The sequence below is a fragment of the Cyrtonyx montezumae genome, unplaced genomic scaffold (assembly GCF_038088225.1).
Source record: "Cyrtonyx montezumae isolate F1298 unplaced genomic scaffold, pur_monq_1.0 scaffold_10, whole genome shotgun sequence".
Lineage (NCBI taxonomy): Eukaryota > Metazoa > Chordata > Aves > Galliformes > Odontophoridae > Cyrtonyx > Cyrtonyx montezumae.
In genome coordinates this window covers 26,540,096-26,561,714 of record NW_027071826.1, presented here as the reverse complement: position 1 = coordinate 26,561,714, position 21,619 = coordinate 26,540,096, and the positions used below count along the sequence as shown (strand labels likewise).

The window sequence follows — 21,619 nt, the reverse complement described above, 5'->3', positions numbered from 1 at the left end:
CGCTAATAACTCTATAGAATAAAGAAACAAACAAAAAAAAGCTATGTGAAATATAATTCCATCATGTGTTGAAAATCTTAGACATATCAAACATTTACAGCATGAGTCAGAGCCCCCAGTAATTAGCCATCTACTCCTCAAACACACACGTTATTTATTAAAAAATAAACCAAAACAGTATATAATAATTAAAAAAAATTTAAGATCATAATTTTAAAGATTTGTAAAAGTTTAAAAATCACAATTAAAAGGTGAATTAATTTGTTAAATTGGTAATAGCTATATGACAAGAACACAGTTCAGAAAAGAAATTGTGAACATGTTACTGAACAACATCTGCTTAAGCTACATTTATTATGTGATACTGAGAGACATCAAGCACTTAAAGGGTAAGAAGAGTCAAGACAGTGGAGTTCTGTGTGTCCTAACAAAGAATTGCACGATGATGAAAATGGAAGGAGTTTTCTCCAAGTTTCTCACAGTAACTATGACGCATCAAATTAAGTTAACCAAAAAAAGATACTCTAGCATTTGTGCACTGTTCATAATTAAACAACTATTGATGTAAAACACTAAAAAAGCTAAGAGATTATGAATTCTCAAAAAGGATGCTCACAACAAATTCAGTATAAACTTGCTAAGTTCGGTAAGAGCTGGAGAAAATGAGTACAATGATGTGATTTTGTATCTTCTCTCAAAGAATTATTAGCTAGTATCAAAGAAAACATTGCTAGATGGATCCTTCTCAGCACTATGTTACCAACACCACAACAGGCTAACCAAAGACAGACTGATCCTTCTTTACTGATTAGTATTGACTAAGCTATTCAGTCAAACACTACAGTAATACAATGTAAATCTGCTTAGTCTGAGAAAACAAAACAAAATCAATAACAATATTTCTTAGCTGCCTTCTCCAAAACCCACCTAGGACTCTAAAGCAAGATGGTGAGCAGGGAGAAGGATTAATTAGCTGAAAGTGTTAATAGTAGGAATAGGACAATACCTAAAAAGGAAAACCATCAAAACCAACCTATTCGTCAGGCTCAACCTCTTAATGAGAAACACTTCCTTTTTTCACTGATGTACATTTCTGCAACATCTTCCATCTAGTAATTATTTCTAGTTTGCAATCTGTTGTAAACATTACAGTTTCAGTTGAGAAATTCAGAACAGCATTCTGCTGCTCAGTAAAGTGCCTTGTTTCCTTTTGAAAATAACTAAGTAAAGCTGAAGAACAAGAGAGAGATAAACTGAGCTAATTCTTCTCATTTCGGTGTTCATAAGGACTTCAGAAATCAAAGAGTATATCATTAAGAATAATTCTGCACAGTTTAATACTTTTTTTTTTTCTTTTTTAAAGAGTTCTTCCATGCCTGGCACTTATTCTGACACTACATTTTTATAAAGCAACAACTTTCTCTTTAGAATTCGGCCTTGGTACATAAAATGATAAATGAGACAACAGAATATTTGGGATAAATTGGGCTAAAGTAATTAGTGTAGATAATCTGACTTCTTTAACTACTGCAACAGATGCTGAAACTATTTGATGACAAAGAGCTACTGCCACACAAGTGAATCCCGCTATTCCCCTCCTAGGTGTGAGGATAATGAAATGTTTGTTTTGCTCTTACATGAACAAAAAACTTAAATCCCAAAGAATCTACAAACAAAAGACTTCCTTTTAGTTTTTTTGCCGCTTAAAAAGAGCTACCACTCACAGTCCTTACTGTATCAATTGGTCTAACTGTTCTCATACAGTCACATCTGCATCCCAGTTACAAGGGTTACTACCTCTATCATAGCTGTGAAGAATATGCTACCTGAATCAAAAAGATACAGACATTATCCCAGAAAATATACACAGCAAAAGGACAGGTAAACAAGCACTTAATTCTTTGGCACTTCCAGAAATGCAGAATAATTCACTATTATAGCACATCAGGGCAGACGGTAATGAGGCCTTCAAAAGGCTCTTTAGAAGTCAATTTAGCCTTGTCAGAGATTTACTGAATGCAGCATAATTGCAAAGACTGCCAACACAAGAAATTTAATGTGATCCAGAGTAAACTGAATAGCTACAAATAACATCTGGGAAGAAAGGCGAAAGCACTTGGATTGAAAAGATGCAAAGAATAAAATTGCAGGAGAAGAAAGTTGAACAGCCCCATCCACTTTGAATGGGTTTTGTCTTAATCTCTCAGTCTCAGTCTCCATAGTCAAACTCAACAGAATGAAACATACAACCAGCTATGGTGCTGATAAACAGACTGCTTGAAGAAACATCCCAATAGATCACAAGCGCTCAAAGACTACCGTACAGTAACGGCTCTGTTCTTCAGTTATGTCTTAAGGTATGTCTCTTAAAGGTATTTCTCATACTGTTGCATTTTGCATTGAATTGGGATGGCTTATTCCCAGAATAGTAGGTATATGGTACGTGGCTGACGTGACTAGAAGAAAATAACAGGGGTCAGATTATTTTCAAGCAAATAATTGAGCCACCTCAATTTCTTCTGAAGAAACATGAAACATGATCAGCAAGTTATATTTCATAGCTATGTCACCCCTCTGCATTAAAGATTTAAAAAAGGATCTGAAAATACAAGCTGAAACTCTTCCACCCTTCTGTGTTTGCTAAACCGCCCACAAATCAGAGGTCTTCATTTCATTTTAAATAGACTGCTGCCTTGCAGAAAGTACCCCTGTACAGTAGTAACAAAAGCCTCCAAGATGCATGAGCTGCTCCATAAGTAATGCCTCCTATTTTACTAAGTTATCCCACAGTATCAGTAGTGGATGTTTGTAGTATGCCAGTGGAGGCTGAACCTTCTCATCAATATTATATTTTCTTATCATGTTGCAGATGGTAGCAAAGGGGTAGCCTGACAAAATGGCATCTGACAATGAAGTGCACATGAAGCAAACGTGTGTCACTGAATTCCTTCATGTGGAAAAAAAATGGTGCCCATTAACACTTGCTCAACATTTATGAAGACCAAACAGTGGATGCAAGCACAGTGTGGCAGTGGCTGGTCTATTTCAGCAGTGACAACAACGACACGAAAGACAAGCCATGTTCTGGACAGCCATACAGATTTTAGTATTCTCGGCATGCAGCCTCCTGTTAATTGCTGGCAAGAATGCATTGCTGATGGTGACTATGTTTAATAAACATATGTTTATTAATGTTTAATACAAACAAAAACAATGTTTAATAGCTGAGAATTTCCTCTACCAAATAATATTATTGTGTTCTTTGTATCTATTGATGTTTCCATGGAAATAAATAGGAGGCATTACTTTCAGTTTGAGCAATGTATATCGCTTTCTTCAATATCCACAGAGCACAAACATTAGCTCACATAGAAATGAAAGATGAGGGACGTTATCTGAAGCAAAACTTTTGATTAAAATCGAAGCATTTCTGTTCTTGTATTCTATCACAAAATATTCACAAGGATTAGAATGTGACAGCAAAACTAATAATGCCATATGTTTTTCTCTAACTCACTAAGATTGCCAACTAGAACAGCATTTCTCCTGAGAAAGATGAGAATGGAGATATTACAGTCAATTTAAAATAAAAATACTAAATTAAGTTAGTTAAGTTATTGCAATAGATATAAAGATAAAAATTTGAAATCATTTACATCAGTGTCAACATACACTAAATCTTTTATCAGTTGCAAATAAAGAACAATAGATTAAGGAAATAAATCACATTTCACACAAATCTGATAAGGTTAAATGTCTGTATGACAGACATCATCTTCACAATGTGGCACATAATCATCTTTGAAAGGCTGGAGTGTCCAGCCTGGAACACTTCTTTGGATTGTGATCTCTCCCTCTGTAGCTGAGAGTGTTGAGAAGCTTGCTAACATAATCTTAATTATCAGCAGCTGCATACCCCAGTTTCCTCCAAACACGTTAGTATACATGACAAAGTCCTTAGGGGGAGTCAATGCAAACTGTTGCCCCAGCCTTTTATAAAAACACATATGAAGGAAATATTAAGATAATGGTAATAGCTACTGCTTACTACTTGCATAATATCACAGTCATATGAATTTTGCTTTGTTCTTGTTTACATACAGGTTTTTTTTCTTTTTATTTTACTTTTATTAATATGTAACTTGTTTATCCAGGATATTACTAATCTTACTGATCTCAGATGCAGCTCTGAAAAAATGATTGAAATCAGTTTGTTCATAATTTGTGGCAACGCGAAGTTAGAACTCCAGAGCAGACAGTAGGAGTATGGTTAGAAGCTAGGTAACTTCATGGCTCAAATCAGGTACTGCTAGCAGCTGAGTTCTCACATTGCCTCATAATGTATTACGTCCCATACTGCGGGTTTCATAGACACAGGGAGACTGTAGTGAGCAAGCTGAAAATATGCAGGGAAATAGAAATATATTTAAAATGAATCAGTACACGACAGCACAAAGCACAGTATCACCAGACAGAGAGTGAAGGAAATCTCTTGAGTTGCAACCAAAATCTAGGAAGTGATGACTTACAGAATCATAGAATCTCCAAAGTTGGAAAAGATCTTCAAGATCATCCAGTTCAACCATCCACACATCACCAATAACTCCTATGTCTAATTCCTTTCAATAATTCCATGTCTTTCAGTGCAACATCTAAATATTTCTTGAACACCTACAGAGACAGTGATTCGACCAACCTCCTGGGAAGGCCATTACAGTGCCTAATTACTCTTTCAGAGTATTTTTTCCCTAACATCCAACCTGAATGTGTAACTTGAGGCCATAACTGCTGAGACTGGCCACGTATACTCCTTTCAGACCTACCTTGCAATCAGGCACTTTTCCCAGTGCATTAATGAGCTAATTCCTTGCCTTACATGACTAAGACCATGCCAGATCATCTCTTCTGAATTACACCGGATAACAGATGACTAAAAACCAATTCAACCCCAGGATACTGCTCAGTATTCAGTGATCTATGTTACAGGAAAACTAGGTAGGTCAAAAATTAGGTTTATGATCCTGCATTTTCTAAGTTCTAGTTTAAGCTACAATGTTCCTACTGATTTAACGTATGACAGCAAAGAAAACTAAAAGCAAATAGAATACTCAAGAAAAAAACTAAAATTATGACAGATTCAAAAAGAGGACAATTTATTTCTGCAAATAGTTGAGTTTGGTGCTAATGTTTATATACTTCTTGTTCAGGGGTAACACGTAATTTATCCTTTACTACTGGATTTGCCAGAAGCTGCTTTCTATACCCAAAACTTTGACTAGAGTGTAAAAATACCCTTAACAGACCTGTACTGGCAGTTCAGACATGGATATAAACTGTAGTAAACAGTATCAAAATGAAATAGATAACTGAAGTTTCATAAGCTTGAAAACAATAAGCACTACTGGACAGATTATTAAACTCACCCAAACACTTAACAGAATAATAAGTACATATAACAACGCTTTGGCAAATTCTGTGTGTCATCGTTAGGGATGTTCCTGTTCAGCTAGGAATAACAGCTTTATGATATTATTAAAATACTGCTTTATATATCACCGAAAATAATAACAATAATAATAATAATTAAAAAACATCACCAATCCCCTAGATACAATAGAAATTTCTAATCTAGAAGACAAAATTAAAATGACAGTCCAGCCTGATTTATATTTTGTCCCCAAATTCCAAAATCTATTGTACTCATTGTGTTGTAAAGAATTTCTAAATAACTATCTGGCACTTACTGGAGATCAATTCTTTAAAAATTATCAAACAGTGCTATTATTTCAACATCATCAATTTCCAGAAAATTGAAAATAAAGCAGAACTAATCAATGGATCTGCCCTATGTTTTGCTTTCCTCAAATACATTCTCCTGTCTTTCCACATGGAAACTTTCCTTCAATGTAAGCCAAAGTTTTTTTTTAACATTTTCCCATACATTTGTTGTTAGGTCGAGATGAAGAGAACGAACAATACACCAAGATTCAAGAACATCTGTACAATGTGTGCGTTGATCGTGAGCACACAGTCCATCTAATGCATTTCAAGATCTGGAATACATACTGGCCTGTGAACCCCAGACAGTAATACAGGAATTCTGCTTGAAGTTGATGAGATTCTAACTCACCACCACAAAATCTCTTTTAATAATCCTTCTCTGAAAAAATGTTAAGAGCTGTAAGAATTGTATATATTTCTCCCATGAAGCAAATAAATATGGATTCAAAAGTCCATAGGCTTGGTATGATACCAGCTTGCTCAAGTACCTAGAGTAGAAACAAACTGACACTTGTCTGATCATTATCTACATTTCTTTTTCATGTTTGTTGTTGTTAGAGCAAAGCCAACCATCTTAGTATATACTTAGTTTCTAAAATTTCCTAGCCTTCCACATATGAAGTTCAGAGTAATTTTTGCACTGAAGAATTATTAGATACAGTTATTCCTCAAAAGATTAGAGTAATGCTTGATATTATAGGGAGGGTTTTGCTTGTTACTGAACAACTCTTTTGTTCAGTAGAACTCCTGAGAACAACTAAAAAATCTTAACATCTAGTACTAAAGATACGTAGGCTTTTTTTACTGGTTGACTTTCAAACCAGAATCTCATGGTATAGCATGTTAATTTTATAAGTAATGCAGCAAATTCATAGTGGATTCACAGTATATCAATCATGTTTAAATTTAAAATTGGGCATAACATTATAACAATACTGTACAAATTGCAATTGTGTAGCCCAGGAATAAGGTATCTTGCTATTTTGGTTTAACCTATTATAATGAAAATATATTAACAAGGATTTAACTACGGAAGAAACAGCTGCATCTTGAAAGTTTACACAAATGTCACAAGCAGAGATCTTTTGGAATACATAATACAGATGAGATACAGCCCAAAATGATTATCATGTCAATGACCCAACAGGATTTAAAAAAAAAAAGAAGAAAACAACTAATATGCTATAAGTCATATATATTATATACAATATTATATGTATACTGTATACTATAAGTCATTAATACTATTATCAGCAGTATGACAAGCACTATCAGTACCAGAAAAAAAAAAAAGAAAAAAAATCAAGGAATAACAATCAAGTTGTTTTAGAAAAATCTACAATTCAGAGAAATGAAAGTGTTCTAAAGGTGCTCTGGTGGAAAGGAAAACGCACTATTATCACTTAATATTTGCTTTCAAAATATACCAATTTCTTAGAGATATATGTAATAATCACCTTTTGCTGTTCAAATATTATGACTCCTTCCAGACTCTAGATCACACCAACAGAGAGTTCAAATGTTTTTATATCCAACAGTTTTGCAAATCAATCCCCCTTTTGCCTGCTTTCATCTTCTTGTTCAATTCACTGTTGTAAGCACCAAGTGTAGAGCAAGCTAAGTTATTATATCATCTGAACCACATACATACATCCATACTTCCACTGCAGCTGTGAAGAAAATTATACAGACCACTAAAATATTTTAAATGTCCAGAAACAGTATCTTGATGCTTTGCATAATGTGATTTTGTACAAGGCCTTCATCCCTCCTAGTGATTTTTTCTCTGTTGTAATTTAGGTTCTGTCTGCTACTCCCTTAATACAGATTCTGTTTCAATAAAATCACTACAAGTATCATTAGCTAAAACACCACACATTGATACCACATAGAGATGTGCCAAAAAGTGGATGCGAGAAGAATTGTGGCACAGGTGTACCTTCCCCAGGATTGAGGCTGCATGCCATCTTGCACTTGCTCATCAGAAGGCATGAGTAGTCCCAAGACTTCTGATTTATATGGTGCTCCCATTGGTTAAAAAAACAACCAAGCAACCAAAAATCACAAAAGATTTCCATAGCAGTACAATTATTACAACACTAAGAAGGCCTTCTTATTTCAGAGCAGAAGGCAACTTCTTTGAGTAACAAGGAAACAGAGCTCCTCGTAGATGGTTGTCCTGCGATAGAACACTTCAATTGTAATGTGACCTAACATATCTCTTTGTACCTAAGGTCCAAGGGGTTAAAAGTGTTTTTGGTACCAATTGCAGCCACATTAATGTCAAAAGACCAAACCTGAGAAGTCAGGAAAAAAAACCAACTTTGTTTTAAACTAGAAAAATTTCAAGTGGGTTGTCTAGTCCTTATCCTTACAGTAATACTCACCCCTTATGCAAATTTACTGTCACTTAGCAACTAACCGCCTTTGTTTCAAGAATATTGATAACTATATTATGAAACTACTGGCTAAGCAAAAATAGCATCTTAAAATAAAGGACATGTCACTCAAGTTGTTCCTATTCTAGGAAATTCTATGTGTACTCTGAGTCACTTTGCTTTGACAGATAAAGCATATAGTTAGAACATAGCTTGACAAAATTGCATATGCTTATATTATGCTATAAAATCTAGAATTTATTGAATATCACCCAATTCTTCAGGTAAATTTATAATGCTCAGAATGAAACAAAATCCCTTAAAAATAAAATTATTTTACCTAATTATGTAAATTATTTAATTTTGAATCAGCCCTCAAACTGATGTATACCTGCTTTAGTATAAGAGAAATTGTCAGACTTGGCATCAATTTACAAAGCTGAAGGCCCAGATAATTTGCACTTTTTTGTTGTATTTTCTGTATACACACAGGTGTTTGACAAACTGTATAATTAAAGTCACACCATCAGAGATAAGAATTTTTTTGGAAGTAATCATATTATTCGTTTTTTATCTGCAATCTTCTAAAAGAAGTGCTGTGTGATAACCTATAATAAACAGAGGAGCTAGGTCCAAAATTAGTTTTAAAACATGTAAACATACACACATCAAGAAAGAGATCAATTCATATTCTTTCCTGCATTGTTCATTGAAGCCTCAAAACATGGGTGATGTAATTTTTTTTTTTCAAGTATTTATGGAGAGCATTGTGTAAAAAGAGGAGAAGAAGCAATTAATTATTTGTGCTGAAATCTATATGCAAAAAAATGAAAGCATGAACCACTGTAGAGCCAATAAAAGCCCTATTTACACTGCCAAAGCAGTAATATTTTAAACAAGTGAAAAGCTATTGTACAAGTTAACAGCTGAATCTCAAAGATTTAAGAGAATCTAACACAGCTGTTTCTAATGTTCCATCCACACAAATGTGTCCTAATGACCACTTGATCAGAGTTATATATTCTTAATTTCTTCCTTCTTCATCTTCCAGACTTCTTAAAATCAGTCTTTATGGTCAAAAGCAAACATATTTCAAGAAATTTTTCTCTGCCTTTTTACTATGATGCCTCATACAGAGCTCATGAGAAAATGGTCCGACTGAGTTAATTGAGTATTACACAAGTCAAGCAAACAGTCCTTTCTGGCCTTATATTAGAGGCTCATAATCAAAGTCCTGAGTTCACAAAACCCAAGAAAGAGCAAACATTCAAACTGAACAGAGTGCAGAGAGAATAAAACTGGAATTCTGAACTCCAAATGATTCCTCCTAAGCAGGGAATTATGTCAAACGATAGGATATCAAATTTTGACAGAAGTGCTAAAACAGAAGTCTGGGTTTGCAGCTGTGGCAGGATTCTAGAAATAGAAGGAAAAAGAAGCAAAATGAAAATATGCTCCAATGGAGCAGATAAAGTGTGGAGAATTAATGAGCATGGCTGGCTGTAAGACAAGGATGGATTTCTTAAAAAACAAAACAAAAAAACCAAGAACATAAAAGCAGGTGGGATAACGACATGAAGTTAAAAGACAGTGTTCAACGCAGGATTGGATTAAGAATCATAAAGGTTAACCATGATAGTATTAGCATTTTCTTGTGTAAAGCTCCACATCTGGAGGCTAAATTAAGCAGAAATAGAGGCAAGTTGACAATGCCTTGCTACTAGTGAATAGTCACATTTAGAAAGCAAGTGCACAAAATTAAAACAAAAATATTGAAAAAAAGTTATTGAAGTGAAGGAACAGAACACAGAGGTAAATTCTAGCAGAAAGAATCCAATTAACTAGCCATTAAGAAAAAGGAATAAATAAAATTGGAAGTAATAAACAACTTTAAACATGCTAGAGTTATTCATGAATAAGAATACTAAAAGAAGCTTCCCATAGCAGTTTTTATAGGAAATATTTACAGAAACAAGGCTTTTCAAATACTTTCCAACCTTTGAAGTCATTTTAGAAATGCAGAAAGGGGAAAGACTGCACCAGGTCAAATTAACTCAGATCAATTCAGTGATCAAGGAGATCTAAGGTCATGTAGACTTTAAAAAGAGGAAAAAAAAAAACAACTACAATGAAAAAAAAATTGTTTTAACAGCTACACAAAGTGATAAGAATGGTCTATGAAATTCATTAAGGAAGTAACCAAGTCTGAGCTCAAACAGAAGTTAAGTTATGGAAAAGTTATGGGCAAATTATTTACAGTAGGAAAAAAAATAGCTGCAGTCAGGAAAAACAAAGAAAAAAAATAAAACAAATAAGTAACTTTACTTTCTGGAGTATAACATGTTAGACTTGCATCAAATTTTATCCTTTCCGGAAGATATTTAAATTTTACATTTGTGGTTTTCATGGAAATAGCCTTTACTGATCATCTGTTTTGTTGGGTTTTTTTGCCTGCTGAATTAGTAGTCCTTCAATTGATTTTTCCATTTCATGGACTGATAGAAGTATGATAAGAAATTGGACGTCTATTTTTATTACGAGAAATGTCAGTGCCATTTTGACTTATCTTCAAAAGGTTTCTGGAAACAACTATATCTTCTGATACTTTTCCTATCAAGAGCACTGTAATACAGTGAAGCATACCAGCAGAGAGAGTTGTTTTGATACATTCCAAACTAACACTAAGAAAACTAAAAATAAGATACTTGGAAGGAAGATGGTTGTGTTTTTTTATTTGTTTGTTTTACTTTTCATCTTCAGCTGGCATAATCCTGCCCTACTTTCTGAGGACAATAGCTGTGCTTAATTGCTAGATATTATAAAAGGAAATGAAGTTTTATTTTAAAATAATTGCTTTTGAAATTTGCCATATTTGATACATGCTATAACTTTCATAGTTCAGTGGGAATTTAAAGGGAAGCTTTTTAATACAGGTCAAAGTACTTAACAAGAGTAATTGTTGCAAAGAGCAAGAATTTTCACATTTCAATCAAGGTCTATCATGCTGCACTTTTAAAATCTGACACTGAAATTACCTGTACCAATCTCAAGTGACAGCAGTGTAAAGTAAGCCATCTGAAGTCTACCTCGAAAGCAAGAGAATTTCAAACTAGCTTTTGAAACTTAGTTTTCTTGAAAACAACAGAGCTTCCTCTTTCTCTAGAATAGAAGGCACCAAGTTCATTTCCTTTCTGTTCTGCTTTTTTTTCCTGGAGCTTATCTCAGAAAAAATAACTCACTCTACTGAAGTATGCTGATAGAATTTCATTGCAGAAGTACCCATTTTCCCTCCTCTCCAGCAAGTTTTCTTTTTTAACATAATAAAATTTTTCTGTAAAGTTACAGTACACCTGTCTAATTTCTGCTAGTCCTTAAGCCTCTAACCTCCAAACTTGGTGAAACTTCAGTTAGAGCTCCAAGGGGCTGAAATTTAAACTCACAGAAAATACTCCCTAGCCTGATCTTTCTTTTTAAACACTCAGAAATTCTTATCCTGAGTTCAGAAGTTCGTGGAAAAAAGGAGAAATAATTTGGACTTCTATTAAAATATTATCTTCCATACTTCTCACACTTCTCAAGGTTTATAAAACCACATTTTCTCCTGCAGTTCAAGAGATCTTACCTCCTAAGTTTTTATAATATAGGCTATTGCTAACTGCTTGCGCAACAAAGCTGAATAATAACAAAAATATATTCATACCTCACATTGCTAGCAATAGAAAGACAGGATTAGAAAAGGAAAAATAGAATTTTTCCATGCAAGAGGAAAAGCTATGAAGTCTGCTCACTTGAATGCAAGAGGAAAAGCTATGAAGTCTGCTCACCTTGCAAACTTCCCTCCTCTTCCTACTTCAAAAAGACAAATTTACACACTTTGTGCCTTGAGTGGATGCCATTGCAAGATTTTTTTTTAAATCAAAAACATGTTTAATTCCTAAGACCTTTTGTCTCTCAACTTGCTGATAGCTGTTGAAGTACCTACTTCCTAAAAGAAAACAGATTTAAGAGAAAGTTCATTGTAAGACTGTTATCATACAAATTGCACACCTGAATGATAATATTCTGATTCAGTTCCTGAAGAATGGCATTTCAGAGTACTTTGATGTGCTAAAACTAATAACTTCATACAAAATCATCCTTGGGGAACAGAAGTTTACTTAGAGTCCTTCCTCTTGCAGAGTGAGGCATGTTAGGATTTCAAGTGGTATTGCATTCATGAAGACAAACAGAGTAATGTGTGAACACACTTGTAACACAAGCATGGTATTGACTACCTAAAGCATAACCAAAGGAATATCCCTTTCTTTTTACTTTACTCAGATTAAAGAATAAGGTTGTACTATTGTTAGAAACATGGAAACATCCTTTTTGATGCATTGTTATTCTAAATTCTTCCAAATCTTTTAGTCAGCTGGGCATACACAAACCAGATCAGGTGCAAAATGATAGCGGAAAAATACCTTTACTCAGTGTCACCTCTGAATACTTTGTACTTGAGAAAACAGGCACAGTTTTCATATTGCTTCTGTCTTCAATTTTTAGACAAGTTCTCACTGCCCATAACAACTTATTTTCAAAGAAAAATTGTTTTGAACAAGATGAGGGAATGAGGGAAATAACCACAAAAATAACTGTCAAATTAAACTGTTTACACCAATTCTAGGACTCACTGCTTTAAAACTTTGAATGATCTTTATCTGGTAGACATCAGAAGTCATGCAAAAATTCACTAAAACAAAAGAACATCCAACACATTGAATGTCTCCAAATCAATACAGCATTTGTTCTACACGCTTTTCTCCAGCTGTCAGTCTCCAGCTGTGAAATTTCTGTAAAGATATCTAATTATGAGATTTTCTCCATTCAACTTTGAGTCCAAAGAGGTAATAAGAAATAACACAACTGATGACTCAAGATTTGGAGACTCTATTATGTAAATGAATGGCAAATAAAATTCTTGGCAATAATTCTACTTGCTTACACTGCTGTTCTGAGTAATTTTTAGCAGACAGACAATCTGAATAATACAACTGTTCCAATATACATTACTTTTTGAGACACTATCTAATTAGCATAACAGAAGAAGTGAAACTAAACAAAAAAGGTAGTTTTTATTCAATTTAAAAGACAATTAGAGCATTTAATGAAATCTGTGTTATTTCCTATGAACTGGTATGCAAAAAAAAAAAAAAAAAAGCCACTACCACTGGATATTAATGATATAATGCTTTAGTCTCACTGGATTACATTATGGATTTGAACACTTGTCTTTCAAAATGGCATTGTCATATTGTATACACCATTAGAGTTGAGATAAGTTGTCCTTAGTTTATTCAAGGTTAGGCAGACACACATACTAACTCATTATCTTCTGCTCTTCCCCTCCCAAACCCTTCTCCTTGCCAAGAAAAGAAGCTCTTGATATTAGCATGAAAAATACTTTAGAAGGCTACATCAGTCTCTAGCCAGAAAACCAATAAAATTCAACTTCATATAAAGCAATAAATACTGATGTCCTAGTGCTTAACTGAGCAAAACATCAATACTTCAGAAATTTTCAACAAAAACATTGGTCTATCATTTTAAAATCTTTCCAATTCTGTAGTTGGACTTCTTCTCCAATTCCTGATAGATTTCACAGCATCTCTTCAAGCCTTTTCAGATTTTACATTCTCCATAGCTGAAGATCATTTCTGTTCTTCAGCTTCCTAACTAGTTTGCATTGAACAATGAGCACTGGGCAAGCAACCAGCATTCCCTCAGGTACATAATACAGCTGAAGGATCATTTGTGCATATGCTATATTTTTATGGGCAAAATTTAAGAAACCTATTTTAATGCTATATTTTTATGGGCAAAATTTAAGAAACCTATTTTAAAAAAGAGATTAAGATTTCTAAATACAAAAATAAAACAAAATTATTCCAGCACTTTTTCAGAAGTTCTCTACCTAGCTCTTGTTATCAAGTAGATTTGGAAAAAACTTAGGTGCAAAAAACAAATAATCAAAATCCAGCAAAATCTTATCAGACTTTATTTTAGACAACTTCAGATAACCCAGTGCTAGAGCTAACAAGAATTCTCTAGGAATCCACCATGACTGCAGACGAACAAACATAAGTGGAGGTTAAAAGCTTTTATTTGTTTAAGCTTTCATTTTTTTCACCTCATTCAAGGAGAGAATATATTATATAAATGCTTTGAAACCAGAACTGCTGGCAAGAGAATATTCTTCTGATTTAAAAATTCTGTTATTGTCCAAGTCAATGATGCAGTCACTGAAAATAGGTCTTAGCACAGAGGGACAAGAGGCAGAGATTTAAGAAAACTAACACAGCAGGGGCTGATATCATATTGTCCATGAACAGCATTTAGTAGTTATTTCATCCAGCAAGAAGCTTATGTTGCAGCTTCCCTTCCAGCTGAGCCTGTCCTCTGAAGACATATGTGAGGGGGCAACACAGAAGAACAACCAGATTCTGTATTTAGAGAATTAAATTGCCTAAGGAATGTTAGATATGTGATTACTATGTTTCAGATTAAAATGATATATTAATCCCCTGAAAATGGATTTACTTTAAGTCTTAAGGTCTTGCATTAGCTTAAATATCTTAACAGGAAAGAGAAAATTTTGTGTCAAACAGCATTCAATGAGAACAAATATTCAAGATTCAGGCTTCTATTTAGAATTGCTCAACTTGCATTTGTTTAGAGACACTGCCCTCAGATGTATCAAATTAAATATCTGTAAAGCACTAAGAAATTTTAAATCAGGCTGTATTATATTCGTGTACACTGTAGTTTAGCAGTAGTCATCTCAAAAAAAGCTGCTTGTAGAGAACTGATCTGTGTTTCAAAAGGACCATTCTGAGATAAAGGTAACTATTTAAGCTTTTATAAAAGGTCAAAAGGCTATGAGGAAAATTTCACCTCGTATATATATATATATATATATATTCATATATATATATATATATATTCATATATATATATATATATATATATTCATATATATATATATATATATATTCATATATATATATATATATATTCATATATATATATATATTCATATATATATATATATATATATTCATATATATATATATGAATATATATATATATATATATTCATATATATATTCACCTATGGGTGAAATTCCTCATAACACTAATACTATAAAATTTGAGCTGCAGTGCACTTGTAATTTGATCCTGAAGCTACAAGATAAGGTTATTACATACTGTGGAACTAAAAAAAAAAAAAAAAAGGCACAGAACAAGAGCCACCGAAAGGGTGGGGCAGGCTTTCTCTGTGAAGCAGTTCCAACTAAACAGTTCCTAGAGATTGTTTTAGCTTAGACAAATGGGCAGCTCCTCCTTGGCAACAAAGCTTTGCATACTTGATATTCACTCAGCCTCCCCACCCTTCATATGTTGTTTTCTTTCCTTCTTGTTAGGATATGCATAATCAGATTACAAAAGCCAACTTCTATAAAAATCTTAATGTAAGGAAAATGGAGAGAAAATGTTGGCTGCTGTAAACACAGAACAACTACTTCAGATAGCATATATAAATAAATACACATATTGCTAGCTGGAAACATTCTCCCTCGGTGTAATATCTGAATTGGACAGAATTAGCTCTAAATACCTCCCCTGAAGTATGTCATAATTGGCCTGTTCCTTGATTAGTATGTGGCTTATGTGGAAGCAGTTTGGATGAACTTCGGTCAGAATCAAATCACAGTAGCAGTCAATCCTGATCTGTTTTGTATTTTGTTCACTTTAAAATGATTATTTATAGATGAAACAAAAAAAAATTTGGAGATCAGCAACATATTACTCGTCTTCAATAAAACAACAATAAAAGCCCACCTAATGACAGAGGAGCTTGATGTAATGCTCTAATTGGCTTAACAATATCTTTAAGTACTTCTTATGAGCTGCTCTACACTGAAAATTGTTTGATGGTACTGACTTGAAATAGAACAGTTCTGTTAAAAATGTACTGGATTTGATTCCTACAGCTTTGGGTACAATAAAAGGATAAGATTTCAGGCTGATGCTTACCTATGCAAGGAGTTCATAACACTGCAATTAATGGTCAAGGAGAAAGAGAACTTCTGGCTATTACAACTAACTCAGAGCAAAGCTAAATAGTAATTGACAGAAACATCTGCAATACAACTGCAAGAGAACACTCCAGATGTTTCCTGCCCAATGTGATACAAATTGTTCAATGAGTCAGAGTGAAGTAACATCGAACTCCAGTACCATGAATCTTCAGAAAACTGCTCAAACAGAATCCTACCCTAAAGCAAGTTTTTTTATTGTAAAATGAGAATGATTTCTACAAAAGCTAGCAATCGAAAGACACTCACACAGGTCTTATCTGCATAGCTGCCATATTCCACTGTTATCATAAAACATTGCTGATTATATTCTCATTTATAGCTCTGCTTTTTTATGTTTTTATTTTTTTAATCACATATAAGATAACAGTAACCTCTGCCAAAAAAACTCACTTGGACAGAGAATGAACAAATTACTTCCAAAGACATCATGACATTTAAACATTTTAACCTGCCAGTAAACTTGATGCAAGCATCTGTCATATTCTGGGCAAAACTGTTCAGTGAAATGTGCTGTTTTCACTAAAGGAGGATACTTCCAGCTCTTTACGAATGCAAACCTACCCACCACAAATAATTCCAACAAATGGATAAAGAAATACACTTGCCACCCTCTTTTGGAATAAAGTGGAAGAAAGGAATTCTGCAACCTGATTACTTTCCGTAAGATATCTTTTAATTATGGGATGCCCTCACAGAAAGGATACAAAGTACAGCCAAGAATAACCTCATTAAGCTTCTTTTGTGAGTAAAAGGACAAGGTATTGCTTCCAACATACAGCTTTGTGAACTTGTTTTACACATAGCAACTTAACTACATCAGTAAATGCTTTCTAATTGTATTAAGCCTATCCCTATTAATTATTGCAAAGTTATGTCCAATTCCTTACTTATTTCAAAGCTTTCTAGATTTTTGTTTTGTTTTGTTTCTAGTTTGTTTTGTTCTCCCCCCACCCCACCCATCCCTCCCCTCAACATCATATCCTTAGGGATTTTGGAAACCTTTCCAGGAAGTTCATGTGTGCATGAGTTGGAGGATAAAACAACTCAAAAATCTCAACTCTGAATAAAATCAAAGGCAATAACGCAAGTTCCCTGGATCAACACATCATGTTATAAAAGTAAAATTGACACATGATAGTTAACTTTCAAGCTTTTCCCATCTGCTACATTTCTATTTTGTAAATATAGATATATAATAAATAAATATAAGTGCAAAAAGAAACCATAGGCAAGACTATGAAACAATGAACAGTGATCAGATGCACGACTGCATACCTACACTTTACAATTAAAAATAAATTTTCTGCATGTAAATTAGATTAAGTACAGAGGAATGGATTGATGGAAGCATATGAACATTATTTCTTCACTTTCAAGAAAAAAAATAAATAAAGAAATCACAAATCCTAAACCATATGCTCACAAATAGACAATTCCATAGCTTTGCTAGAACATGATTCCCACATAAGCAAACATTGTATGCAAAGTTCTGGTTACACTGAATTCAACAATTGGACACAGAAAGGTTCAGAGCACCAACATAGGCTAAAGGTATTACTCTGCAGACCATCAATAAATTTGACCTCCTGTCACAAGAAAAACCTCATTTTTTCTATTTTTAAGTAAACACAAATATCAGTAATGAAGGAAGTAAACTCCAAAAAGCAATTGATTTTCCACGTATGAGACCTGATTGCTTATAGATTTTCAAAGACTATTAGAAGATGTTTTTGAAATTCCCTCTATAAAATGGACCTTGGCATGAGCATTAGGAAAAAGCAGTATTTAGACTTCTAAGAACCCTTCTGAGTACCATGGAGCTAAGATATCACAAATACCTCCAAAAAATAAAAAAATGCACTGATAAAATAAAAGGCTTAGTTAAGAATAGTATTCAATATTGCAACCTATCATAATTAGAGGTAGATTAAAGTAATTACATTTCAACAATTTCATATGAGCACAGACTGCACCTGCAATCTCAATATCGTGGCAAATTCACTAGGCTGTCATGCAAGAAGAAAGCTACTCTGAGACCTCTGAGACAAACATTAGCCTTGTCAGCATTGTCAGTCTTCCATGACACGGGCTATGCTTGTGGGCTACCAGCTCTAATCAGCCAAAATTACTGCAAACAATTTCTGGTTCCAACAAGCACTGAGACTAGTAGCTAAGTGTGGACTGAGACTTCGTACACATGTATATATTCAATATATGCTTGTACAGACAAATACGTATGTCCACAGCCTGAAAAAAAATCATGGTAAGTCATAATTCAAAACTATCAGTGCTCTCTTTAGACCAACATAATAGTCAGTTCAGAACAAGGCATACCAGTCATTAGAGCACAACACTGAAGACATGCACTTACCCTAAAGCTAACTGAATAATTAAATCATTGTCTTAAAGCCATTACCAAGATGGGACAGTTATGCTTAGGATCTTTCCCCTTGGAAGAACTGGGAGGAAGAGAAGCTTGCTAGTTTTGTTTTGCTTGTCTGCTTTTTATAATTCTTTCTTTACCTCCCCTGGTTTTAGTTTATGAAGAAAAGGATTTCCATTTGCAGGACTAAGCACAGTACAAAACTGATGTTTAAGTATTGTTTAAAGCAAAACAAACAAATAACAACAAAAAAAAATTAAAAACCCAGCTAAGCTAATACTTTAATTCAACACAAAGCAAGGTTTAAGGCTCCTGTTAGGGAAGACAAATTTCTCACGAGAAAAACAAAACTCTAATGGTCTTAGTTTACTCCATAGAAAAGTTAATGAAAACATTAGGCCTCTGCATAATTACATTTCTATTTAATTTTTAAAAAATAACTAAACAATCATCAGTGTCTTTTGATTTAACTATTTAAACACAAAAGTAGAAGCAGCGTGAATGTCAGAATTCATCCAAATTCCTGTCAAGATTAAAAGAAACCCTGGTAAAGTAAAGGTGAGGATGTTGAAGAGATATATTAGCTTCTGTAGCTTTTAAAAGGGATTCTACTTCCTTTCTGAAGCAATGTTAAGTAAGGGGAAAACAGATCCAAGAAAAGCCATAATCATTCTCATGTATTTGGTGAAATAAGCATGTTTGCCAACTGAGAATTTCTTGCATAGAAATGGCCTTCATATTAATTCCACAGATGTTACTAAGCTTTTCATTTTTCCTTGCATACAATGTAATGAAATGTTGAATTTATCTTCATCTGTGGATTTAACTTTGCCTGGCAACAAATGTGAACACCAGCCTATCATCATGTTTCACAGGGAACCATGATTCATACAATTGTTTCATAACATTGTAAATTGACTGAAGTTATCTGTGTTTCTCATGTCCAGAGAGCCATATTCATGCACTTGCACTAGCCCAGCTGTATGACTTAAGGCAAAAAGCCTCTGTAAGCTGATAATCAACTCACTATACAGACACATGAACACCAGTGTAGGGGCACTGAATTGGAAATGAATTACATGTGTGTGGAAACCACCAATTCCATTCATACCACCAAACTCTATCACTGACTTATTCAACAAGAATGCAGAAGGTGCACAAAATTTCTACAGGTTACAACTGTGTTTAACTGGAAGCAAAAGCAGTCACTGATTGCAAAATGAGGGTTTAGAGGGACCAGTTGCCAACAGGAGAAAGTCACCAAGGCATCTGCACTTGTACAGAATGCTGCCAAGAAATAAGGAATACCACATTCATGTTTGATATGACAGAGTCCTGTCCATTCAACTCCAGACTAGTTTTCTCATAGTCCATCAGAAATTAGCAGGTATTTTAAGATAAAATGCAAAAATGTTATGTAGAGAACTGGTGTTGGTAGCCACACTTTTCTGTACCTTAAAGTTACTTTATGTAACCATGAGCTCTTGCAGTGAGTAAAGCAACGTGAAATATTTTCCCTAATGTAACTCACATACCAACATAACACCTGATGTTCAGCCTGCTGTACTAATTGAGTCCATGGGGTATGGTGACAACCACAACTGATCCACAGCTGTCATCAAATAGCTGTCTAGATTGGGTAGAACTTGTAGAAGACAAGTTATGTTCTACTTTGCATAAGTAATGAAACAATCAGTGGAAAGCCTGACACTTAAGTAGGACAGATATACCTCCAGCGTGAATGTCCTATACTTGACCATCAACTCTGAAGTATCCTCACTCCTTAATACTGTGTATAAACAGAAATAGCAAATATCCAATAGCAACTCTTTACATCATATGACAAAGTAACTACAAAATTATCCTAGAAATTGAGTGAAAAAATGAAACTATGGTTTCTCACATCTTGATGAAAAGTACATGAGAATTCTCTTGATTAAAAACTCCTGAAATAAAAAAAGGAAAAATTAAAGAAACAAATAATGAGAAGGTAACTTCAGCACAAGATCAACACTGACACGACAAGTAAGAACACATAAGAGAGAAAGTGAATTATTTTAATCTAAAATGCCTTATCACTACTTTTCAATTTTCACTTCAACTATCAAACTGAAAAGTCAATTGCAAATAACTTGGCACGGAATATACCACTAAATTCTGGCCAATTTCTGGCAGCTACATAAACTTACCTACAAAGGAAAAGGGGATTTATGTCATTCCCAAGTAACTTTTTATTCCATGAGCAGTCAGTTTGGAAGGAACAACAAGCTTATGTTTGAAAAACAACTTTACGCACCACTGGCTAGAGACAAAAACAGAATATGAAGCTTATTATTGAAAGTGAAACCAAGTGGCGTGGTTAGATTTTAGCTAAAGTAAGTGTACTCAGAGGGTTTTTATAGAGGTTATTCATAGAGCCATAGATATTCATCAAGCCAATAAGATATATATCTGTTTCTCTGTATACTTTGAAGCAGGAAAAGGGAAAAACACTCCCACACAGTGGTAACTGCAAGACTCTTTAAAAGCTATGTATTAACCTGTTGTTTGGAAAAAAAAATCAAAGTGATGTGGTAAATAACTTTAAATTCCAATGAATGTAGAAGAATGATTATGCTCTTCCTCTGCATGCACACCTAATTCCTGTATGCTCTTTTCTAACATTTTTGCCCCACTTCCTTTTCTTTCATCACTCTCAAGAGATGCAGTTTCACGTAAAAGTCACAAAAAAAAAAAAAAACATTGAATTTGGAGACAGCAAAGAGAGAAACAGCAATGATAAAAAAAAATAAAAGTTTCCACCCTCAGTTTTAAACATTATCACCTTTTAAAATTTACACAGAAATTCCAACATTTTAACAAGATGGACTAGAAAAAAATGGTTCAGCCAAGAGTTAAGACACATAAGAAATAAGGTTCAAAAGCAACCATCTGGTTCA

At 34.0% G+C, this 21,619-nt stretch overlaps 1 protein-coding gene across 3 annotated transcripts in view; it reads right to left on the bottom strand.

Annotated features, from left to right (window-relative positions):
• Positions 1–21,619, bottom strand: part of STXBP6 (syntaxin binding protein 6) — an 80,524-nt gene that overhangs the window by 22,978 nt on the left and 35,927 nt on the right. The window lies entirely within an intron of this gene.